Source organism: Zootoca vivipara, chromosome 7, assembly GCF_963506605.1.
Source record: "Zootoca vivipara chromosome 7, rZooViv1.1, whole genome shotgun sequence".
Classification (NCBI taxonomy): domain Eukaryota; kingdom Metazoa; phylum Chordata; class Lepidosauria; order Squamata; family Lacertidae; genus Zootoca; species Zootoca vivipara.
Genome location: NC_083282.1, coordinates 24,771,450 through 24,794,734, shown reverse-complemented (window position 1 = coordinate 24,794,734; position 23,285 = coordinate 24,771,450). Strand labels below are relative to the sequence as shown.

At 44.0% G+C, this 23,285-nt stretch overlaps 1 protein-coding gene across 8 annotated transcripts in view; it reads left to right on the top strand.

The window, feature by feature from the left end:
* The window catches only part of LRRC8D (leucine rich repeat containing 8 VRAC subunit D), a 184,668-nt gene that overhangs the window by 146,796 nt on the left and 14,587 nt on the right, over positions 1 to 23,285 (top strand). The window contains exon 1 of one of the 8 annotated variants that reach the window (XM_035121930.2): positions 15,200 to 17,906. The exons of the other annotated variants lie outside the window; for them this stretch is intronic. The gene's annotated coding sequence lies outside the window, so the exon portion shown is untranslated. Of the gene's footprint in view, positions 1 to 15,199; positions 17,907 to 23,285 lie in introns of those variants that run through there. 8 annotated transcript variants of the gene reach the window in all.

The following is a 23,285-nucleotide window of genomic DNA, read 5'->3' as shown; positions in this document are numbered from 1 at the left end:
TGGCAACCAAACAAAAGGCAGGCTTTGCCACGCCAATATTTTATTACACCATCTTCCTTGCTTCATGGTTTTTGTACAGATAAAGATGGCAAATTCGGATGGCGGAGAGAGCGGGGCCAGAACCGGCGCATGACCCTTCCTGCGTGTTCTGGACACCATCCGACCGTGATTGGAATATAGACAAAATTTTGGGTTGCATTCATTTTTAAAGTCTTTAGCTGCGTTGCGGATGTGCAACTTCTTCAAGGGGAGGGAGGTAATTCTCCCCCCTCCCCACCGTAAGATTTCGAAAAGCATTCCTGCTGGGGCTGATTGGCATGCATGCCTCTGGAGGTGCAGCCGCTTGTTCTGCTTGTAGCTGCCATTGTTCCACATGGAAGAAGTCACATGTGAGCCATTAGCAGGTGCAGAGCTGTGCTTGGATCAGTCTGGCGAAACATCAATACACGTTGACTTTTGCATGGCTGCCAGGCTTCATGCAAACCACCTTTAGAATTCTATCAGTTCTATTTTGTTAGCACAATCAGAGTAAATTTCAGGAACCCAAATGCTTTTTCTGTGCAGCCTGAGCAGGAGTGGCAAACAGCGGTATAGTTAATTGTTCTAGCCAGCCTTCACTTACCCCAACCCCACTGCCCTGCTCACAGTTGTGAAGCATATTCTTATGTTGTGAATGGTCCGTGTCACCATTAAGAAAAAGAGGTTGGAACAGGCCAATATATATGTGGACTGTCCCTGGACAAAGTGACTTTTCATCTTTAAGTCCTCAAAGCTCTTAACCTAGCTCAAGGTTGTCGCCTGAACTAGCCAGATGTTTAACTGAGAATCAATCACAGTCAGCACATCCCCCCCCTTTTAAAAAAACTCTAGAGCCATCTTGGCCCAAAATGGCAACTAGACATTCTGTTTTGGCAGATGTAACCTTGGTTTTAAGGAGCCATTTGGCCCCTAGGGTTGCTATACATTTATACTTTTTGAACATGGCAACCCTAGCCTAACTTATATACAGTCATACCTCGGTTTAAGTACACTTCAGTTTGAGTACTTCCAGTTTAAGTACTCCGCGGACCCGTCTGGAACAGATTAATCCACTTTCCATTACTTTCAATGGGAAAGTTTGCTTCAGGTTAAGTACAGACTTCTGGAACCAATTGTGTACTTAAACTGAGGTACCACTGTATCTGAGTTTCTAACACTGGTTGCCTGTGAGATGACCTTCTGTACAGGGTTATCTCGTCCCGCAGTTTGACAAGTTTTCTTACCTAGTGACTAGCTCTGTGGGTGAGATTTTGAAGTAAAAAGCAAAATGAGGTTTGAAATCTGCAAATGGGATTCTGTTGGCTGAAATTATTGCTGAATTAGGCACAGCCTTTCCGGCTATCACCGTCACATTTTGCTTCTACGCCACACAATACTGATTTCAGTTGCATCCTTCTTGCAAAATGCTAGAGTTTATTTGGTAGTTAAATATTTACCTGCCTCTAACGTGCAATTGGGGGGACGTATAGGAAGGTGGAATAGACTGCACAGCAGACGACTCTGCAAAAACTCCCATCCATCGTTGTCCTGAGCGTTGTTTTAGTCGAAGTGTTTATGGCTCAATTAACTATTGTTTATCCAGCTGGAAGTGAGCTTTGGCTCCAGCTCTTTGGTCTTTCAACCACTGTGCCCCAAACGGAGAACTGTGGTTTTACTGTATATCTCTTTGCTAATCACACGAAATGATCATTTGATAAGCCGCACTTTATTATGCCTGGCATGTTGCATCCTAACCACCTCTAAAAGTTGCTTCGTGTTTTATGCAGTGTGGATGGGCATTTGCTTTGGCTAACATGGCTAAAATGTGAAGCAGGGAAAAAATATATTCTGAAATACTAGTGGGGTGGGGATTCAGTTGAGAGGGAGGCAATCTTGGGGGTGTTTTTCCCTTGGTGCACATCCATTGCATGATTAGAAATGTGCCTCTCCATAGCAGATGCTGCCGTATCTCTGCTGCACTTGGAAAGTCCTTTGTGAAGAAATTAGCCAGGCATTTTGCAACTGACGTGGGTCCAGTTGCGACCATGTGCCGATCTCTGGATGCCGGGATGGCAACTGGGAAAAGCAAAATGCAACTTAAGAGAAGGATCTGAAATATTTTCCTCGCAGCTTGAATTTGTTTTTATTTTGGATTGTTTTATTTAATGTTTCAATGTCTTGCAAACAGCTTTGAGATTTGAGGTATAGAAATGAAATAAATAAAATAAAATAAACCCCAATGAAAAAGAAAAGGTGCCTAGACATTCCGTTGTGGTGACCATAACATAGGTTTACGGTGCCATTTGGCAATTAGGTTATATATCTGAAATTCTAACACTGGTCACTTGTTTCGGGGTTAGCACAGGGATCAGATATGCCAGCTATTGCAGGATGAACTTTCATTCAGCTTTCTTTTCCTGTATTAATGTTTGTCTTGCAGTTCTATACCTTTTGTAATTTCTAACGTTCTGATAACCTGAATCTTCATCTTTCATTTCCGTGCATCCAGAGGCCCGTGGGATTTGGGATGACTAGGCTATTTTCTTTTCTATTCCCAGCTGCTGATTATGAAAGTAGCCACATTTTTCACTGGTCATTTTCACATTGGACAGCTAGAGCTTTTAACCCACTTTAGATGCATCTCATGCAAGCTGTATGAGCACAACCTTTCCCATCAATTAATAATTCTCTGCCTCTTTGCCTCTGGTTGCACAAAACACGTTGCCTCTGTGGCATGTGACTGCTACCGCTGACTCAGGTATCCCATTATGGGGCTAACCTGAGTGGAATAATTCTCTCCCACTTCAAAACATTTGGAGAGTTTTAAGAATGAGCAGTAGGCTGCTGCCAAACATGGGTCTTTATAGTTAATTAAGTACGATACAAACAATGACAAAAGAATTGTTGCATCCCTTCTTCTGCGACTTTGCTCACAGACCGTGTTAGCATTGGGCAAGAAAACGACTTAAATAGAAAATGGTCTATATTCTCATATGGAAGTCTTGAAAATCGAAGTTTCAGAGCTTTTAAATTTTTGTAAGGTTAAAGGACCCCTGGACGGTTAAGTCCAGTCAAAGGCGACTATGGGGCTGTGGCGCTCATCTCGCTTTCAGGCCGAGGGAGCCGGTGTTTGTCCGCAGACAGCTTTCCAGGTCATGTGGCCAGCATGACTAAACCACTTACGGTGCAATGGGACACTGGGACAGAAACCAGAGTGCATGGAAACATCGCTTGCCTTCCCGTCACAGCGGTACCTATTTATCTACTAGCACTTACATGCTTTCAAACTGCTAGGTTGGCAGAAGCTGGGACAGAGCAAGGGGAGCTCACCCCATCTCGCGGATTTGAACCGTCGACCTTCCGATCGGCAAGCCCAAAAGGCTCAGGGGTTTAGACCACAGTGCCATCCGGGTCCCTTAATTTTAATTTTGTAGCCTACTTTGCTTGGGGTAGAAATGTTTGTGTGTGTGTGTGTGTGTGTGTGTGTGTGTGTGTGTGTGTGTGTGTGTGTATCTGTTCATTTTTCAAAGGGAAGCACACAAGGAAGTTTATGTTTTGCAAACTGGTGGGTTTTTCTCCACCTGTTGCTAGTTTCCATACCTGACAGAAGCTAATAGAACCAGATTTGCTGGAGGTTTGTTCTCTCAGCACACATCGACATGATTTTTAAAGAATAAATGAAATAAATTGGGTGCGAAAGCTGCTACGTTGCCCAGTTACCTAAGGAACGCTCTTGTTTACGGTAGAAATCTCTTAGGCTCAAATTTGAGTTTTTGGAATTAACAGAGAATCTCTGAGAGCAGATGGCATGTTTATGACATTTTGTATCACATAGCATATTCTTCCTGTCACAGAATGATGGGGAGAGTTGGTTCTTTGAGTGAGTCCCCAAATTTGCTTTACCCTCAAACTATACTAGCAGCAGACAGGAAGAACCGGTAACCTTTGAAGGTTTGGATAGAAATGCATACTGCACCTATGGCTTTTATACGTTGATGATCGTTGATGAAAAGTATCAGAATTTTTATTATTATTGTTGGCTTGTCTACACAAATGGCAGATGACACAAAGGGCATTTTAAATCTGCATGCAATAGCACTGGGGTGTTTGCATGTCAAATGTTAGGCCGTAGGTTACCGAAATAGTTCTCTATATTTGGCTTTGCCAAAACGCTGCTAAGTCTTTATTGGATTGTTCAAGGAGGGGGAGAGGAGATTGAAGAAGAGACTTGACTAGGCAGCCTCCCTCCTCCAGTCTACTGCTTGGGTGTAAAACCACATTGACCTTTGCAGCACGCACATTCAAGTCCAACTTGCAAGAATGTCCGACTGTACTCATTTGAATGCCTGGAGATCTGCTTTTCTCAGGTGCTAAAATAAAAACGGTGGGCTTATATTTTTGCTACCGATATGAAATGCTTCTAAATTTGGCTGTAAATTGCTTGCCTACATAAGACACCAGGTTGAGTCATTAGCCTATTCCTAGTGTTATAAGACATTGATATGTCTTTTAAATAGAAAATTGAACATCGGCACAGTCTCTGGACTAAGTGTATTAAGCAGAAGTTCCCTCTCTTAGTCCCACCCACCACCCACCAGTAAACATTATTTTTCATGGGTTGTTGAATAAAGCTAGAGGTTATTGATATCACACCCACACACTCTCTTACTTCTTTTGAATTCTGGGCTTTTGACTTCTTGGGAGATGGTTTACATTCTTGACATGCTTCAGGCATGCCATGTGGCATATGGTCCTTTGATTTCCCAGCCTCTGGCCAAGGAGGAAGTTAGCCATGCTTCGTTGAACTGCTAGTGTTTACATTCATCTTGTATGCAGGGAAGCTCAAAACATCCTGACAATTTAACCTAGGATAGTAACACAGTTTGGGGATTCCCTGATGCACCAAAAAAAAAAAAAGTATTAACATGGAGCTATTTTGTCATTTGGATGCTTCCAATTTTGCATTTTCACGCGATAAAAGATGGGTACCATTTACTTGTTGGTCTGGCTTTTAATTTAATGCATGCCTAGGAAGGAAATGCTGTTGAGGCGTGGGTAGTGTAACCTTGCATGGCTGTGTGTGTTCATTCATCATCTTGTCAGCTACAAAGGAGTCCTTTTATCATTCAACAGAAACTTGTGCTTCTTGAAGGCCAGCCATGTATAATGCTGCCTAAATTTTGATACTATAAGACAGAACTTGCCATTTGGGGCATACTTTAACCATGAACTCTTGATTTTAGTTTAGTTTAGATGGAGCTGCAGTGCAATGCGAATTCCTAAGTAGAATTGCTTTTTCCTGCTGAGTTGCTACAGTGCATCAGTGGGTTGGGAGGAAAAAAGCACCTCTTTTGTGTATCAGCACCTTGAGTACTTGCAATAATGTTAGTAGAGTAGATTGCGCCAGAAGAATCTGGTGAACCCAACAACATGCCACTGGGCTATGTGCTTAGGGTAGGTGGAGAGCTTTCCCCAATATTGGCCACTGATTCACCTTGTGTCCACAAGTTTCTGTAATGGCTGTGCCATCCGTCTGCTGAAGGATATTCCTGTCGGCAGGGGTGGCACAGCACAACCTGCCATGCATGCCAATGAGTTCATTGACATACTCGTGTCAAAACAAATACCCTGCAGTGCACTTTAATAGTGATGGTGCAAATGCTTTTGCCTACACCAGGGGTAGTCTACCTTTTTATACCTACCGCCCACTAATGCATCTTTCTTGATGGTAAAATGTCCTTACCGCCCACCAGTGCTTAATGGAAGGAGCATTCAGCTTGTGCCGTAGAAACCCCTACTGCCCACCTAGAATCCTGAAAGGGACCAGGTTGACAACCCTTGGCCTACATGACGCTTACACATGTGTCGGACATGTGCCACACATCAAGAAAGAGGCATGTGCCACCCTCAAATACCTTGTGCTTTCTTTGAACCCCCCTATTTTGGGGGGAGTTGCTGTCCAAGGTGCTGACAGTTCTAAAGTCCTGGAGGGCATAGCTGAATCTCAAGTGCATATTTGCCAGGAGAGTCGTTTGGTTGATGGGGAACATCAACCCCATCAAAACCCCATCTTTTCAGTGATCATCCCAAAAGTCCCAAATTCTGTGGTCCAAGTGGTTTGTTTGACCATGTTCCGCTGGATGGTAAAACGTACAGGGAAATCTTAAGTCATTAAAAAATGCCATTCAGCTATCATCTCTCTCTCACAGATCTTCGGTTGCGCCTAGCCCAGACATACTTAGAGTAGAGCGATTGAAATCAACGTCCCTTAATTTCAGTGAGTCTCCTCTGAGTACGGCTTGGATCTGCAACAGCTTGTATCCAACCCCTCATGCTAATCTTCTTTTACCTTCAAGTTCTTAATGTTATACCCATTGTGTGTGTGTGTGTGTGTGTGTGTGTGTGTGTGCATCCTTTGTTTTACCTAGCAAATACTTTATCTTCTGAGCCTGCTTCTATTTTGTCGTACTGCTCTCTCTCTTTTTTAATGGAATATTACTGTGTATAGTTAACTGACTTTAGTTGTAGTAAGCTGTCTAGACGGTCTGGAGATAAATATCCGTAGAGAAAGATGCTTGCTTTTTATATGTTAAACCACGGGTGTCAAACACAAGGCCCGGGGGCCAAATCCGGCCCGCCAGACCTCGTCATGTGGCCCGCCGAGCACCCCAGCCAGCGGGACCCAGCAGCGGGACCTTGCTGCTGAAGCGTCGCGCCGACAAAGTGCCGACAAACAGCTGGGGCCGGGGTGTGTGTGTGTAGAAAGGCGGCCGGAGCAGCGCCGCACGGAGAGTCCCGAGCCTCTGCGACGCAGAAGTGCTCTGTAGCACTTTGAATCCTCCTCCTCCTCCTGCCACGGCTCGGTGCCTGGAAACGGCTGCTGCTGCTGAAGCACAGACAAAGCACCCAGCAGCACTCCGTGGAGGAGGAGGAGGATTCAAAGTGCTACAGAGCACTGCTGCGTCCCAGAGGCTCGGGACTCTCCGCACAGCGTTGCCGGGCACTGACCCAGCAAGCCGCCTCCTCCTCCTCCTCTTGCCTCACCTCTCACCTCCTCCTCCTCCTGCCGCGGCTCAACCTCATGAACGTGAGCTCAGCAGCAGCTCAGCCTCACGAACGTGCAACTCTGAGGCTTTACGCACTTCTCCTAAAACGGACACCCGCTGCCTCACGCTGCACAGGAAATGCTTTTTGCCCCTGGGTCCCTTCGCGCTCTTTTCTGGTGCTGAATCAAGGTGGCGCCCCCCCTTCCCTTTCTTTCTTCCTCTCTCTCGTTCTTATTCTTTCTTTCCCTCTCCTTCCTTCCTTCTTTATCTCTGTCTTCTCTCCCTCTTTCTTTTTCTTTCCTTCTTTATTCCTTCTTTCCTACTCTTCTTTCTCTCACCTCTTTCCTTCCTCTCTCCCTCCTGCTCCCTCTTTTCTTTCTTTCTTTCTTTCTTTCTTTCTTTCTTTCTTTCTACCTTCCTTTCTTCCTTCTGTCCTTCCCATCTTTCTTCCATTCCCTCATTTTTATTCTTTCTTTCCCTCTACTTCCTTCCTTCTCTCTCCCTCTTTCTTTTTCTTTCCTTCTTTATTCCCTTCCTTATTTCCTACTCTTCTTTCTCTCCCCTCTTTCCTTCCTTCCTCTCTCCCTTCCACTCCCTCTTTTCTTCCTTCCTTCCTTCCTCCCTCCCCTCCCCCTCCCCCTCCTCAGAAACATAGGATGCTGCTTTATACTTCTGTCCCTTAAACCTTGGAACCAGGATAGCAGCTCCAGTGAGTCAACCTCAGCCAGTCCCTTTGGTGAAGGGTGGTGGCTCACTGGCAGAACATCTGTCCTGCATGCAGAAGGACCCCAGCATCTCCAGGTACTAGTAGCTCTGCAAAGGTCCTGCATGAAACCCTAGCGAGCCTCCACCACCCAGTACAGTTACCAAAAATCATTTTTCAATAAATTGTACAATAATTGTACATTTGAATATCTACTTGCCATTATTCTGACTATGTTTCTGCTAGTTATTACTTACATTATTACAAAAAACAGTAATAATTGAATGCAGTGACAATAATTTATGATAATAAAGAGTGGACACATAGTCCTACAGATACAACCGGCCCTTTGAGGGTGACCAAACTGCTGATGCGGCCCCCGATGAATTTGAGTTTGACACCCCTGTGTTAAACAATCCCTGAGGAGGGAGGGGTGGAACCAGAAGCAGCAGTAAAAAAAATAAAAAAATAAATACCCCCAAAATTAAGGCGAAAAAAGCCTAGCCAGGCAACCATAAAAATACTGAGTCATATCCAATGTTAGTCATAGTCAGAGTAAATTGATTAATTTTGCTGGGTCTATTGTTGAGTATAACTTACTTGGGAATAACCAGTTGGCTCAAGACAGTAGTGACAACACAAGTAAAAAGCAGGAGTCTCTAAAATGGGGCTTTTAAGGGCATCACGTACCCTCTAAGCCTTCAATAACCTTTCGAATTACGCCAGAAGCAAACTTGGGACTTCTTCCTCACCATGGCTTGCCTTTCACTGGTTAGAAGGAGGAGCAGCCATGCAAAGGCATTGACCATCAGTAGCATGTTCAGAAACTAAACAGCCCACTTTTCTGTTTAAAGGAATCATAACTCATGCCTTGCTGAACTGGTTGCATGCTGCCAGTAAGAAGCTCCTTGTCCATATAGATATATCGTACATGCATATAGATATGTCGTATAGGGCTGGAACAATTAATTCCAGATTGAATTGGATTTTAATCTGAATAAACTGTTCCCTAGGAAAGCATTGTGTGTTTATGTCAGCCTGTGCGCATTCTTTTGTAAGTTTATGGTGGGTAGACAAAAGAAAACATGACCTTCATGTGATATTCTTGAAAATGATGGGAACACAGTGTGCATACTTAAAAAAATAGACAATGCCCCACCTTAGAAAAAGAGTCAGAACTCAGCAACTCTTAACTTCCTGCATTTCTGTTTAAAGTTAAAAAAAGAGTTTGTGTATGCACAGTAGATGTGTTTACGTGTTAAAATTGTGCTAGAGGCAAGGAGAAGTGAAAGGGCATCTTGGGTGTTCTGGCACTGAGAGACAGTCTAGATGCTGTAGGACAGGAAGGGCCATGTCTTTTTCTATTAAGTTCCCTGCATCATAATAGACCGCTTCTCTGTTCCCGTAAATATTCTTGTGGATACTATAACAACGCTTCAGTGAGAAAATGCTACCTAAACTGGGATAGACTTAGAAACTGGTCTTGCAAACATCTTGACGTTTTCTTTCCAGTGGGTATGTTCGTTTTGAACCTTTAGAGTAGCGTTTCTCGAACTTGTGTCTCCGGCTGCTTTTGGACTACAGTTCCCATCATCCCTTGACCACTGGTCTTGCTAGCTAAGGATGATGGGAGTTGTAGTCCAAAAACAGATAGATGCCCAAGTTTGGGAAATACTGATTTAGAGTATGTTGCTATCTTCTTTTTGTTTTCTCCATAACAAAGGCAGTGAGTGACAGAATGAACAGGGTGCTGCTTGAGGTTGTGTACATGCCCCTTAGACTGTAGGATGTCCGCCGTTAAACATGAAAGAAAACACTGTCTCTTTTTCACCCTTCCAAGAAAAACAGGCTTCGTCTGCCTACTATTGTACTGTAGCTATAGATCTGTACAAATGGACGACTGCTCTTTAATTCGTTGCATTTTTCTCTACACAGGCTGTTTTACCCACTCTGTAAAATAGCATGCCGAAAACACTAGGAGGCAGGCAGAGAGGGGAATCCTAAGAGTGACACACGACTGAGGGTAGGATTGTAACCCAAAAGTGTTCATGCCCATTTTAGAACTGTTTCCCCACCTTCAGGTAACTAATACCTGACATATATTGTGCCCATAAAATGGTACTGCTAGGAACCTCCTTGCCTGAGGTGGGCGCTATCATGGACTGTGTATTTAGGCCTCAGAACCGTCTTCAGATGAGGATGAAGGCAGTGGTGTGTAACATCGGTCTGTGTGATACTCCTGGACTGGCCAGGGCTGACGGCCTGACCTTCTGATATTGCGTCCAGTTTAGGTTCCAGTTTCTCCGTCCTCCATTTCAGATGTCAAGCTCCTGCTTGCACACTGGGTGGCATAAAAACCCTCTTTCCGTACCTGAGCTGAGCTAATCATAGAGTCAGGGTTTCCCAGCTTGATGAAGACATACTTTCTACTGCTCCCTCTCTTCCCCTCTCTGTCAGTTGGCAGATAAGCTCTTTGCTTACCTTTTCGACTAATCTTGTTCAGGTAAGCAGTACTATCGAAAATCTGATCACAGAGAAATCTTCTTGCCGCTGCACCCATCAGTCTTGAGAGACAATGGAGTGCGCCTCCAGGGGTGAAGTCAGACCGCTGTGTTAGCAGCACCAAGGTGACCTTCCTGGGGCACAAGCCAGGGCAGTGAAGATGGAGGTCTTGGGCCGCCCAAACACCATAACCCCCCTTGGCCTCCCTTATGTGGTCTAAAGGAAAGGAAAGCAATATGCTTGGCGCCAGCTTGACTTGCTGGAAGGAGGCATACAAGGCACCATCCCACCATCATAGGGGCTACACTCTGGATTTGTGCAGGATTTTCTCCTTAGCCTTTTCTTCTCCTGAAGATATCCCGCAAGGCAGTGGAGATTTAGTATCAGAGTTTTCCTTCTCCTACATCAGGCACCCCCAAACTTCGGTCCTCCAGATGTTTTGGACTAGAATTCCCATCTTCCCCGACCACTGGTCCTGTTAGCTAGGGATCATGGGAGTTGTAGGCCAAAACATCTGGAGGGCCGCAGTTTGGGGATGCCTGTCTTAGATGACATGCCTTCTCAGGTTGATGAACCCCATCTGGCCCTCACTTCCCTCTACAGCGTGTGCAGAAACCACCTCCTTGACTGTTGGAATCAGAACTTGTCATATGCAGGGGCAAAGTTCCTAACCCACAGAGGGTTTGAGACCCATCAGCTACCCTCACCTGGTTTATCCGGCAAGTTGAAGCTGTTTTCTGAGTTGTGCCCATTCTTGCAGGCTAAGAGCTTCTAGGAGCCACTGGTGAGAGCTGAGTGCAGGGTGGAGCCCAAAGGTGGACAAACTACCCCTGAAGTAGAATGACTTACCCTCCACCCTTTCCCTAACACCCCATACAGGGAAATCTAAGTTGTTTAAAAACGCCATTCAGCTATCACCTCTCTAAAACAGATCTTCCGTTGCATCTAGCTATGACGTATTTGGAATAGAGCCACTGAAATCAATGTCCATTAATTTCAGTGAGTCAGTAGTGTGATATACAACCCCTTGTATCCAACCTCTTGCGCTAGTCTTCTTTTTAACTTCTGTCTCCCTGTTCTTAATGTTATAAAGGTAAAGGGACCCCTGACCGACTCTGGGGTTGCGGCGCTCTTCTCGCGTTATTGGCCGAGGGAGCCGGCGTACAGCTTCCAGGTCATGTAGCCAGCATGACTAAGCCACTTCTGGTGGCGCACGGAAACGCCATATACCTTCCCGCTGTAGCGGTCCCTATTTATCTACTTGCACTTTGACGTGCTTTCGAACTGCTAGGTTGGCAGGGGCTGGGACCGAGCAACGGGAGCTCACCCCGTTGTGGGGATTTGAACCGCCGACCTTCCGATCAGCAAGCCCTACCTAGGCTCTGTGGTTTAACCCATAGCGCCACCCGCGTCCCCCTGTTATACCTGCGTCTTAATGTTATGCCCATACGCTAAATAGCAGTGTAAAATGCTGTTTATGGAATCCCATTTCTGGGAATTGCAAGAAGTAGCCTACAAGTTGAACAATAACTGTGCACCTTCTTCCACCTCTCTCTCTTCAGCATATGAAATGGGTGGTGGTGGGGAAATAGCCTCTAATGAAGATTGCCTTGCTTTTAAAATAAATGTACTTTGCAGCTACATTCTTAATACTGGCAGTGAAATTTCTTGAGCCATGCTGTAGTGAGAGCCAGATAAATTTAATGACCACAGCAATAGGGATAGGGATTTTTGCTAAAACATAATGGGTTTTATATAATTCATGAATCTGTTTTTCCGAGGCCAGCAAAACAAACTATTTGGCAGATACACCCTCCTGAAGTATCCAGAGCCAAGGCAGCCTTGCTGATTAGAAAGTACGCAAGCTGGGAAAATCATATAAATCTGCCTTCTAACTTGGAAGCTTTGATTCATTCGTTGTTTTTCTTGCGCACTGATTTATTCGCACTGTGTAAGTCAAAAGCACTTGAAACATGGTGATCTATTTAAGTTGAATCTGCAAGACCCCAATAATCTGTTTTTATAAACTAAGTAGATTCCCCTTGATTCTTTCTATGTGGTTTTTTTTTGGGGGGGGGACACACACACATTTTTAAAATTCAGAAACAGGTGCCGAAATGACAAGAACAAGCATTTCTGCAGAACCAATAACTGCTGTACAGGCAAAGGCCTTGATGGATATATGCCAAATAATGAATAATAAGAGATGGTTCAGATTTCAAAATAAATATTTGGAACAGGAGCGCTTACTGGGATGAATTTAACCAGAAGGAAGAAAATTAGAAGCAAACAAGTCGTACAGCTATTTTCCCAAACTTGAGATAAGATCACAGTGTAACTTCCCCGCCGAATTCACTGCAGAATACAGCATGACTGCTCTTTGAACAATACACTCGAGTTAAACATCTTTTAAGATGTGGCTCAACGTTCGTAAAAGCAGAATGGAGACCTATGCATTACTTCCTCTATTTTGCAAGCACATTTAATCCTTAACGATGGCTGTGGGAGAGGTAACCACATGCTAAATCTATTCCATTAAAACAAATGGCACTTTGGAGTGTCCTGCTTGGATTGCTTGGGGGTGGGAGTGAGGAAGGGAAATACAGTGGTACCTCTAGCCATGAACTTAATTCGTTCCGGAGGTCTGTTCTTAAGCCAAAACAGTTCTTAACATGAGGCGTGCTTTCGCTAATGGGGCCTCCCGCTGCCGCCAGCACATGACTTCTGCTCGCATCCCAGGGCAAAGTTCGCAACCGGGAGTATCTACTTCTGGGTTAGCGGAGCTCATTACCCGAAGCGTTCACAAGGAGGATAGTACATAACATGAGGTTCCACTGTACAGGAAGCTGCCACATACTGAATCAGACCATTGGTCCATCTAGCGTAGTATTGTGCCAGTACAGTGACTGGTAGCAGCTGGGTGTGTGTGTGTCATGGACCGGTTGGATGCAGAGGAGTGGGGTGGTGGGAAGGAGGGACAATGATGAGTGGCCAGAGGGAGAAGGCTGGGGGGAGGACATGCCGGAAGCTGAAGAGGTAACAGGATTTAGTGAGCAGGAGGAGTTGTGGCAGAGAGAAGTCTAGAATCGGAGGCAGAAGCCGGAGCCTGTGAGTGGGGCGAGGGGGGCCAAGAAGCAGAGATGAGTCATGCTGGTGAAGAGTCTCGGGTGTCTCCCTCTCCTGCTGCAACAAGCTCCCCATTCCTTCTGTCTCACAGAACTAGAAGGGTATTATCCTGCTAATATTCTTGTTGCTGTGGTTTGCCATCCCCGCATTTCTTCTCAAACTCTGCCTCTTTTTAGGCAATTCTTAGTTCCATCATTGTACTGCTTCTTTCCTGCTAATGCATGAAGTTTTAGCTCAGCCCCCCCCCCCCCAATTTATAACCTGCTGTTCATTCCGCTATATTTCTGCTACTCTGCTCGTTATTTGCTTTCTGTGCCTCTTCTTTCTGAAATTTCTCTGTTGCCTTCTTCTGGCGACCTTCCTATTAATTTGTCCTCATACAAAACTACTTGTACTAGTGGTCATATTAATCCTCATACTTAAAGAAAAAAAAAACCCCAAAACAAAAAAAAACCTACTACCAACGGTGATACCTGCAGTGCTTATTTCTCTTTCTGTAACATTTTAATTTTTTTGCTGAGTTTCCTTTTGAATTTTTCGTTTCTTCCATTCAAAAACAACAACACACCCATTTTACATGGATCTACTTCCTCTTCCTCTTTGTGTTTAAAAATTTTCACATTTTGAAAATGTATAACCAGCATTATCTTCCCCCAAAATTAAAGTAGTTAGCCGCTTTAAATAATTAAACCAATGCTTGTTGCACGAATGAACTAAAGAAACAAAAGAGCAGCAAACATAAGCAACAACACATAACTGCAACTGCAAAGCCCACCAAGGTCATGAAATCAATAAAAGCTGGGGGGAATCAATGAATGGCATGGTAAAAAGAAAATGAGGAAAACCCACATCAGGAAATATACAACATGCCTCTGAAAAGTCAAGTGTCTTTGAGCTCTAGATGATGTGGTCTTTCATATGTTAAGAGGTGCGGAGAAACCAGATTGCTATGAAAGTTTCCCTAAAGCAGGCATCCCCAAACTTCGGCCTCCAGATGTTTTGGACTACAATTCCCATAATCCCTGACCACTGGTCCTCTTAGCTAGGGATCATGGGAGTTGTAGGCCAAAACATCTGGAGGGCCGCAGTTTGGGGATGCCTGTCCTAAAGTTTAGAATTTTACCTTTCTTAATTGCAATTAAAGTCTCCAGCGTAATTATGCCATTGTTTTACTGAGCCTTCAAAAAAAAACCACCATGATGTTCTGGGCTACAGACCAGGTGTGGAAAAGTACAGATTCAATACTTACTGTTTTACGACGTAAATAACTGTTGAAAATAACAATTACAGTCAAAGGTTGTTGGGCATCTTAAATAACAGGCATTGCTGTTCTTGTTCTCTGTAATTACAGTGGGCCTGAAACAGGTTATACCGTTTTATCTCCCATGAAATCAGGGGTTGCGCCTGAAGCTTGTGAAAAAGATTCCATGATAGAAAGTTCTGCTCACCGTTCTCAGGGAGCGGCGTTTGTATGGCTCGCCGCCAAGCCAGGAAAACCTTTTGCGCCTGATGTGACCTGCAAAGGATGCCATTTCCTTCTTCAGCCACAGGGGTTACTGTGGCCAATCTTGGCACCAGCCAGTCCTGGGGGAAGGGGGCAGTGGGCATGGCTTGGGAACCAGACCCCATGTTTTCAGTGTGGACATTTAACGGGGCTGTGTCTGGACCTTACATCTCTGTCAGAGCTGGATCTCCCATCCTTTACAGCAGTGGTGGCCAAACTCGGCCCTCCAGATGTTTGGGGACTACAATTCCCATCATCCCTGACCACTGGGTCCCTTAGCTAGGGATGATGGGAGTTGTAGTCCCAAAACATCTGGAGGGCCAAGTTTGGCCACCACTGCTTTACAGTGTAGTCTACCTTGCCCAAAGGTGAGCTAGCAGGTCATGCTTAGACCTTGCCATGGAAATACTTGGTCACCGTATTTGGGGCCAGGCGGGAATTCCCCCTGCAGTCAAATTGGGCCTGCCCAGGGGTTTCGGTTACCTCGTAGCAATTGTCACAACTGGTTGGCAGCTAAGGCAGTGGGTTGGATCCTTAGTCAAGGCAGAGGAGGTGGGGTTAGGAACCCCTTCCACCTCAAAGAAAGTAGGGTACCCTGGTAAAGGTGTCCAATGGGAGGTGCTCCTGTCCAGATGCTCGAGACGGGGGCCAGCCTTATGTACGTCAATAGGGAGAGAGGTGAGAAGACAGTGCAGAAAAGTAAATACTATTATCATTAACAGAAGCCATTAAAAATATGGCAGTTGCTTAGCTGTTCGGTGAAGCCCACTGTCTGACTGTGATGTTGTGGCCAGAGTTTGGCTGTGGTGGCAGTGGGTTTGTGGGTAAAGCGCTGGCTCTGGCAAGGCAGAGTCCATGCTTCAGCATGGCATGGTAAGGCAAGAGGTGTCAGCGAGGTCGGAGCTGTGTGGAACGAATCTGGCACTCCCATTGTTGCCACCACTTGAAATTACAGAAACTTCGCTGAGATCCCTTGTAGTCTAATCTTACTTGCTATATCCTTATGTGGGAAGCTTAATATCTCAATAAGGCTAGAGCTATTACATTTCTTCTTCTTTTTTAAAAAAAGTTCATTGGGCATTAACCGCATGTCAGGAAACAGTTACGGTAATATTTGTTCTCATCTTTACCACTGAAATCTCCTTTAAAATATACACACAGAAGCACAGAATTAGTTCAGCAGCAGCTGTTGCTGTGGTAGCATACGTGGTAGTTTTAAGACTTGCATGAACATGTTCCAGGGGGTGGAAATATTTCCAGGATTCGTAAACATGCCCTTTCTGAGCTGATAGTGGGTTTGATTATGAAACAGAGCTCCACATTGACCATAACATTTGGAGACTAGAATGGGCTTTAAGTGGGTGTTTTTTATTGTGCCTGGTAGAGAAACTGCCTTTAGTATATTAATGAGACATAATGGCAGTGGCGATAGAAATCTGGTGGGGTCATTTAAACCCTGCAGACATTGGAGTGGAATGAAAGTCATTCTTGATAAGATGAGGCCTGGCTCCTTCTTGCTCTACTGCTGTGTCTTTATGCTTTCAACTAAGAATGAAGCATTAAGAATTCCTTGTTAACCTTGCTGATCCAAACTCCATTACAATTTTCAATAAAAACATATTTAAAAACAAAACACAACTTCGTTACAATGGTAGTTGAAAGAAGTGGACTTTTTAAATAAATAAAACAAGTAGCAGGTCTGTCTTTCTGAAAGAGCGATATTTTATAAAAGTTGTGATGGGTGGTGAAAATACAGCGAGTGTTTGTGGGGCAACTGCTAAGATTATTCTTTTCAACAGCACGGGACAGCTGCAAAGGTTAGGTGAACATTGGTTTCTGTAAGGAATCTTCATGAACTTAGTGTCTTCCAGATGTTTTGGTGTACTGCATCATCCTTGATCATGGAGACCAGTTGTCTTTCAGAACATCTGGAGGGCACCAGGTTGGGAAGGACTGTATTAGAAAATCGTTTTATAGTAACCTGTGAAATTCATTCATTCATTCGTTCGTTCATTCGTTCATTCATGGTTTTCTTAAAGTGCAGAGGCACTTAAATCTGAAACAATGGATAAATCATTATTTTATAACAATCGTAGATAATCTGTGACCTTTCAGATATGGTTGGATTCGAACTCCAATGACCCTTAGCAGCCATGCCCAATGTTCAAGGATGATGGGACTTGTATTCCAGCAACATATAGAAGGCCACAGGTTCCCCACTCTTCTTTATTATAACTATCCCTTTGGGGATTTCAACCCTAAACAATAGCAAGGGTTTGTAATGCAACTTGAAAAGAGATCTTAAATGTGTTGAGGGTTTATGTGTGAGTGTGGCATAGCTTAAACAAGATTTGTAAACTACCCTTTTTGATATTTTTGCAACTTGGATGATAAAGGTAAAGGGACCCCTGACCATGAGGTCCACTTGTGACCGACTTTGGGGTTGCGGCGCTCATCTCGCGTTATTAGCCGAGGGAGCCGGCGTACAGCGTCCAGGTCATGTGGCCAGCATGACAAAACTGTTCTGGCGAACCAGAGAAACAAACGGAAACGGCGTTTACCTTCCTGCTGTAGTGGTCCCTATTTATCTACTTGCACTTTGACTTGCTTTTGAACTGCTAGGTTGGCAGGAGCTGGGACCAAGCAACGGGAGCTCACCCCGTCGCGGGGATTCGAACCGCCAACCTTCTGATCGGCAAGCCCTAGGCTCTGTGGTTTAACCCACAGCACCACCTGCGTCCCTTCAACTTGGATGATAGGAGAGCCCAAAATATTGGGCGCTCCATAGCACCGAATATCATATGTTCAATTAACATGCCCTATTCTGTAGTTACTCTTCCCTGCTGCAGGGAGCAAGTCTACCTGGTGAACAGAGACTCAAGACTACTAGGACGAGTGATCTCATTCATGTCAACTTTTGATAGGTGGAGAACAGCATCTCTCCCTTTCCTCTTCGCTCCCTTAAAACTATAGTAACCTGCTGTCATATCTTCCAGCAGGGAAGCAGGTAACAAACCCATTGTTTGTTATAGATAGTGTACGTATAATAACTTGGCATCCTGGTTTCCTTTAATTCCAGAAATACCATTCACATTTTAATGTTTTGTTGGAAGCCGCCCAGAGTGGTTGGAGGAACCCGGCCAGATGGGTGGGGTATAAATTATTATTATTATTATTATTATTATTATTATTATTATTATTATTATTATTCACAGGTTGTCTATCTGTTATTAGAAATATCAAGAGCTGCTAAGTGGTACTGAATATAGTTCTGAAAGCTAATACCTGCACCAACTGGATTATTTTGGTGCTGTTCATATTTAAACTCTACAGTCATCCTTGCAGGGACATTTTGCCCTCTACTGTTGCCAATGTCTACGATGAACATGGAATGGGAGTAACCAGATAAAAAATGTACGAGAGGCTATCCTATCTTGAATATCCACCTTGGCTTGCTGAACTGATAAATCCTTAATGTGTTTCTATCTGCATTGGCTTCTTAGTAGGCTCTAACTGTCCATTAGCTATTGCCGAATTAGACCATTTCATAATTCATTTAGATATGCACACATCCTTTAGGGCTCAGCAATGAGAGCTCTGTGTGGATGAGATATGGAATGCAGCAGCAAGGATACTCTTGGAACCAAGCAATCATTTCACACCTCCATTCTGTACTGATCTCCAGGCTCAATCTAAAATGCTGGCTTAAAGACCTCAAAAGGGACCATCCTACTTAAAAGTACCACCTGCATTTTTATGAGCCTTCCTGAGTTTTACAGTAAACCTTGGGAGCCTTGCTCTCTAGCTATCAGTAAGAGAGGCTAGGCTATGACAGTAACCAAGGACTTGGCTTTTCAGTGGTGACCCATGTCTGTGGGGAATGATCTGACGTGAAGTATGTGTGGCTCTCTCACTAGTGACTTTTAAAAGGACCCTGAAGACATATATATTTTCTCTATATCTATCTATCTATCATCTATCTATCTATCTATCTATCTATCTATCATCTATCTATCATCTATCTCTATCATCTATCTACACTTTATTTATTCCTATCCATTGCTATGTCCAACTGTTGTTGTTTTTTATTGCTTATTTTCAAGGGGTTTAATTGTAGAATTCAACTATTTCGAGTCGATCCCGAAAGGCGGAAGATAGATATAGTTTAACAGTGATGAACAGAAGTACATTTATAACGACTGTTTTACAAATCTAAGATGGAAGAAAACACTGGATTTTTTATTCACTGAAGTCTCAAAAATACAAGACACTGTATTTTACAATAATACAAGACTTCGTATTTTACAGGCTTGGCATTTTAAAAATGTATTTTTTTATTTTGCAATTTTGTTTGTTTGTTTTTAAAACACACACACACACACACTATATATATATATATATATATATATATATATATATATATATAATGTGTATGTATATATATATATGTATATATATGTATATATATTGCTATTTAAACAAATAACAAGTAAACACTTATCCAGCAGTACAGCTAATCATGTTTGTTTTATCGATTGTCCCTAGACATACACTTACATGTTCAACATTCAAATATATTGCAGTTGAGTTTGTTGAATCCTGATGCAATCAAGTTGCAAAAGGGTATCAGATATGTAGAAACAGAAAATTTATGGTCCTCTGGATGTTGCTGGTCTTGAGCTCCCATCATCCACTGCCATTGGCTGAGTTGGTTGGAGCTGATGGCAGCTGGCCCAGCAACTGGAAGGCCACAGTTTCCCCAGCCCTGAACTCATCTGCTAAAGAGACCTGCCACCTCCCCACATTCCTTCTCCTCCTCTCTCTCCGAACCCCTGCTTTCTTTTGTTCTGCCACAGCCAGCCTTCGAAACTCCCGTTGTTGTAGGCGCATGTAGGGAATGCCATCAGCGTGAGCCGTTTCTGAGGTCTGGGTGCAGCACTGCAGCAAAGATTTCCGATTTAAACTGCAGAGTGGAAGGAAAGGAGGACCTTTTTCTGCCTCCCCACTTCCAGCCACTCTCCGAAGACTGGAGAAGAGACCCTCTTGAGAATATTGGGGTGGACGGGTGGACAGGGGAAGGACTAGACCCTGTGAAAAATGAACATAATATTTTAGCTGCAGTTCATTCATTTTTCAGCTGTGCATTCTTGGCATAGAAAAAAAGTGTACCTAGGCATTCCGTTGTTGCGCCCATAACCTTGGTTTAAGGTGTCGTTTGGCTCCTTGCTTTCATATCAGTTTCTCACGCTGCTCTCTCCTGTCCACTCTCGAGATAAAGGGCCAATGGATTCCTTCCTCAGAGCAAGGCATTCTGGGCCAAGTAGCCAGGAGAGTATGCTTTTTTTCATCCCTATAGGCATATGAGCTAATCTGGAAAGTTTTCTCAGCGATGGGTGGAAGTGTGGGAAGTGGGTGAGTCAAATGACCTAAGGCTGGGGGGGAGAACTTTCAAGTGATGAACTACTTAGGAATGTTACACAGTTTTTAAGAGCTTTATGTGTAATGATTAGCTTAACGTCTGGTCAACTTGACTAACGTCCATCAGTGTAGGTGGTTATTAGTCAGGTATACGAAAACTGATGTTTCCTATTCCCCACCTGCATTTTGCTCCAAAACCAGGCTCTGCACTTGTTTAGTCTTGCTGCTGCTGTTTGCGAACACTAAAGTTATTTATTCTGGTTGTATTCCGGTTGGCTGCATTAACTGTGGAGCCACATCAAGGCCATAAAGTTACAGCTCTGTTATGTTGTTGTTTAGTCGTTTAGTCGTGTCCAACTCTTCGTGACCCCATGGACCAGAGCACGCCAGGCACTCCTGTCTTGCACTGCCTCCCGCAGTTTGGTCAGACTCATGTTCGTAGCTTCGAGAACACTGTCCAACCATCTCGTCCTCTGCCGTCCCCTTCTCCTAGTGCCCTCAATCTTTCCCAACATCAGGGTCTTTTCCAAGGATTCTTCTCTTCTCATGAGGTGGCCAAAGTATTGGAGCCTCAGCTTCACGATCTGTCCTTCCAGGGAGCACTCAGGGCTGATTTCCTTAAGAATGGATAGGTTTGATCTTCTTGCAGTCCATGGGTCAATGCCTCGTCGTGGCGAAGGGGCTTGAATAACTCAGAGAAGCTATGAGCTATGCCGTGCAGGGCCACCCAAGATGGACAGGTCATAGTGGAGAGTTTTGACTAAACGTGATCCACCTGGAGAAGGAACTGGCAAGCCACTCCAGTATCCCTGCCAAGAAAACTCCATGGACAAAGACAACAGGCATATAAAGCTCTGTTATAAACCACTTTAAACAGCTCTCCTCCCAGTTTAAGCCAGGGTTTCATTTTGGGATTTGGACCTAGATTTTGCCCATGCAGCCACCGCACCAGATTATCTGTCTATAGCTGTACTGCTCGTAGCTCATAGTTCAACTAGGCCAGGGCCCTTTTTAACACCCCATTTCCCCCCTGTAGCTGTTAAAATAAAAGCAGCTGCTTTTGTAGGCGATATTACGCCTATGGGTCATTAGGCTCAAGGTGACATTGCTGCTGCTGCTGCTACCTCATTGCTTACTGGTCCGTGTTCCAGGGATGTTAAAAGCTGTGCTTTGGGTTCTGTGAGAGCTACTAATAAATGAAAAATTAGAAGCAAGCTATGCGTTCCTTTTTTAAAAAATCCGTCTGGAAAAAGCTTGTGGTTGTCACGGTCTGACTGTATACATCCCACTGCCCTTTCCAGCTCCCGAAAAATATTTGCAGCACTAATAAGTCATCCTTACTTTGGGGCTTGTTTTCTGTGCTGTACGCTAAAGGGGGCAGCAAGTCTCCCAGTTCTTGGAAAGCGGCTTTTCTCAAGCTTGATACCTGGAATTCTTCTCGCAAAAAGAAAGTTAAGAATGCCTGGTGGTGTTGACTCAGAGGCCTTAGGCATACAGAAATTGCGGCATCGCCGAGTTCTTTCGTAACACTTTTCGTGGCGCCACAGCGCTGAGTTGAATTGGGTCTGTCTGAAATGGTTATCTGCTTGGTGAATATTTAGGGGGGTGGTCTTGTGAAATAAGCCACGTGAAATCTTATTATTTCTGATCATGAGTCTACATAGATTATTGGGGGGGCAGGTGGGGGACAAACAGAAATGGTGCTAAAAGTGTTGAGCAGTTTGTCAACTGATCTATTATCGATCATTTGATAAATAGATTTGCATTGTATCCAGTTCTGGTCTTGTGCTGTCTGCCCTCCAGTTTCATGAGGTTTTTTTTGGGGGGGGGGTTAAGTCTAGTTGTGCTTATAAGGGAGTTTATTTGTATGACTACAGTCAGTCTCAAAATGTTACTAAAATTAATGGGTTTTTAATTTATTTATTTTTAAAAGTACAAATTATTAGTTTGGAAATGAATGAGTTTCATTTAAATGCTCTCGTTTAGGGAGCCTGAAATATTGGGTTGAAATTCTTGGGCTTTGTTAATACTGTATTTTCATCTGAGTCGTAGTTCAGCGCTGAAAGGGTTTCTTTGGATCCTTGGCTGCGATTTAACACCAATTCAAACAAAATCTTAAATCTTTGCTTTGTTTTGCAGTTTGGAATTGAGGAGGGAAAGAGTGTAGGGTTTCTTAGGACGAGTTTAGTAAGCTTACCTTGGTATTTACAAAGAAAGTTTTGACATTGAAACTAAGCAGAGTGCTTAAACGGCACCTGGAGGAATTTTCTCTTTTTTTTACAAGCAATTAACTAATAGGGATGGGCATCTCAAAAGATTTTGTTCTAGGTATTATAAATCGCTGGTTATGCAAGTCAAGGTTATGCATGCGCATATCAGAAATGGCTTCAGTTGCATCCCAAATATTAATATTTTCGTAGGCACTGTAAAGCCTGGTTGGGAACTACCTTTCGAGGAAAGCCACTGTGAGAAATGACTGAAGAATACTAGGCCAGTCGTTCAATCCCATCTGTGAAAATCCTGTTGCCATAGAAGCCGCTTTCTCAACAAATTGTGTGTTCCAATTTGCTGGCAACTGTGGAGCCACGCAGAATCCCTTGGGCTGAATTGGTTCGAGAGCCACCAGTGGTTGACTCCTACTCCAAAGTTGTTTTTCTAAATACCTCCAAGTGTAACAGAAGCTGGGGGCTAGGAGAGCATGCTTATATACTTCCAGCGTGGTGTAGTGGTGTAGTGGTTAAGAGTGGTGGACTCATAATCTGGTGAACCGGGTTCGCTTCCCTGCTCCTCCACATGCAGCTGCTGGGTGACCTTGGGCTAGTCACACTTCTCTGAAGTCTCTCGGCCTCACTCACCTCACAGAGTGTTTGTTGTGGGGAAAGAAGGGAAAGGAGATTGTTAGCCGCTTTGAGACTCCTTAAGGGGAGTGAAAGGTGGGGTATCAAATCCAAACTCTTCTTCTTCTTGC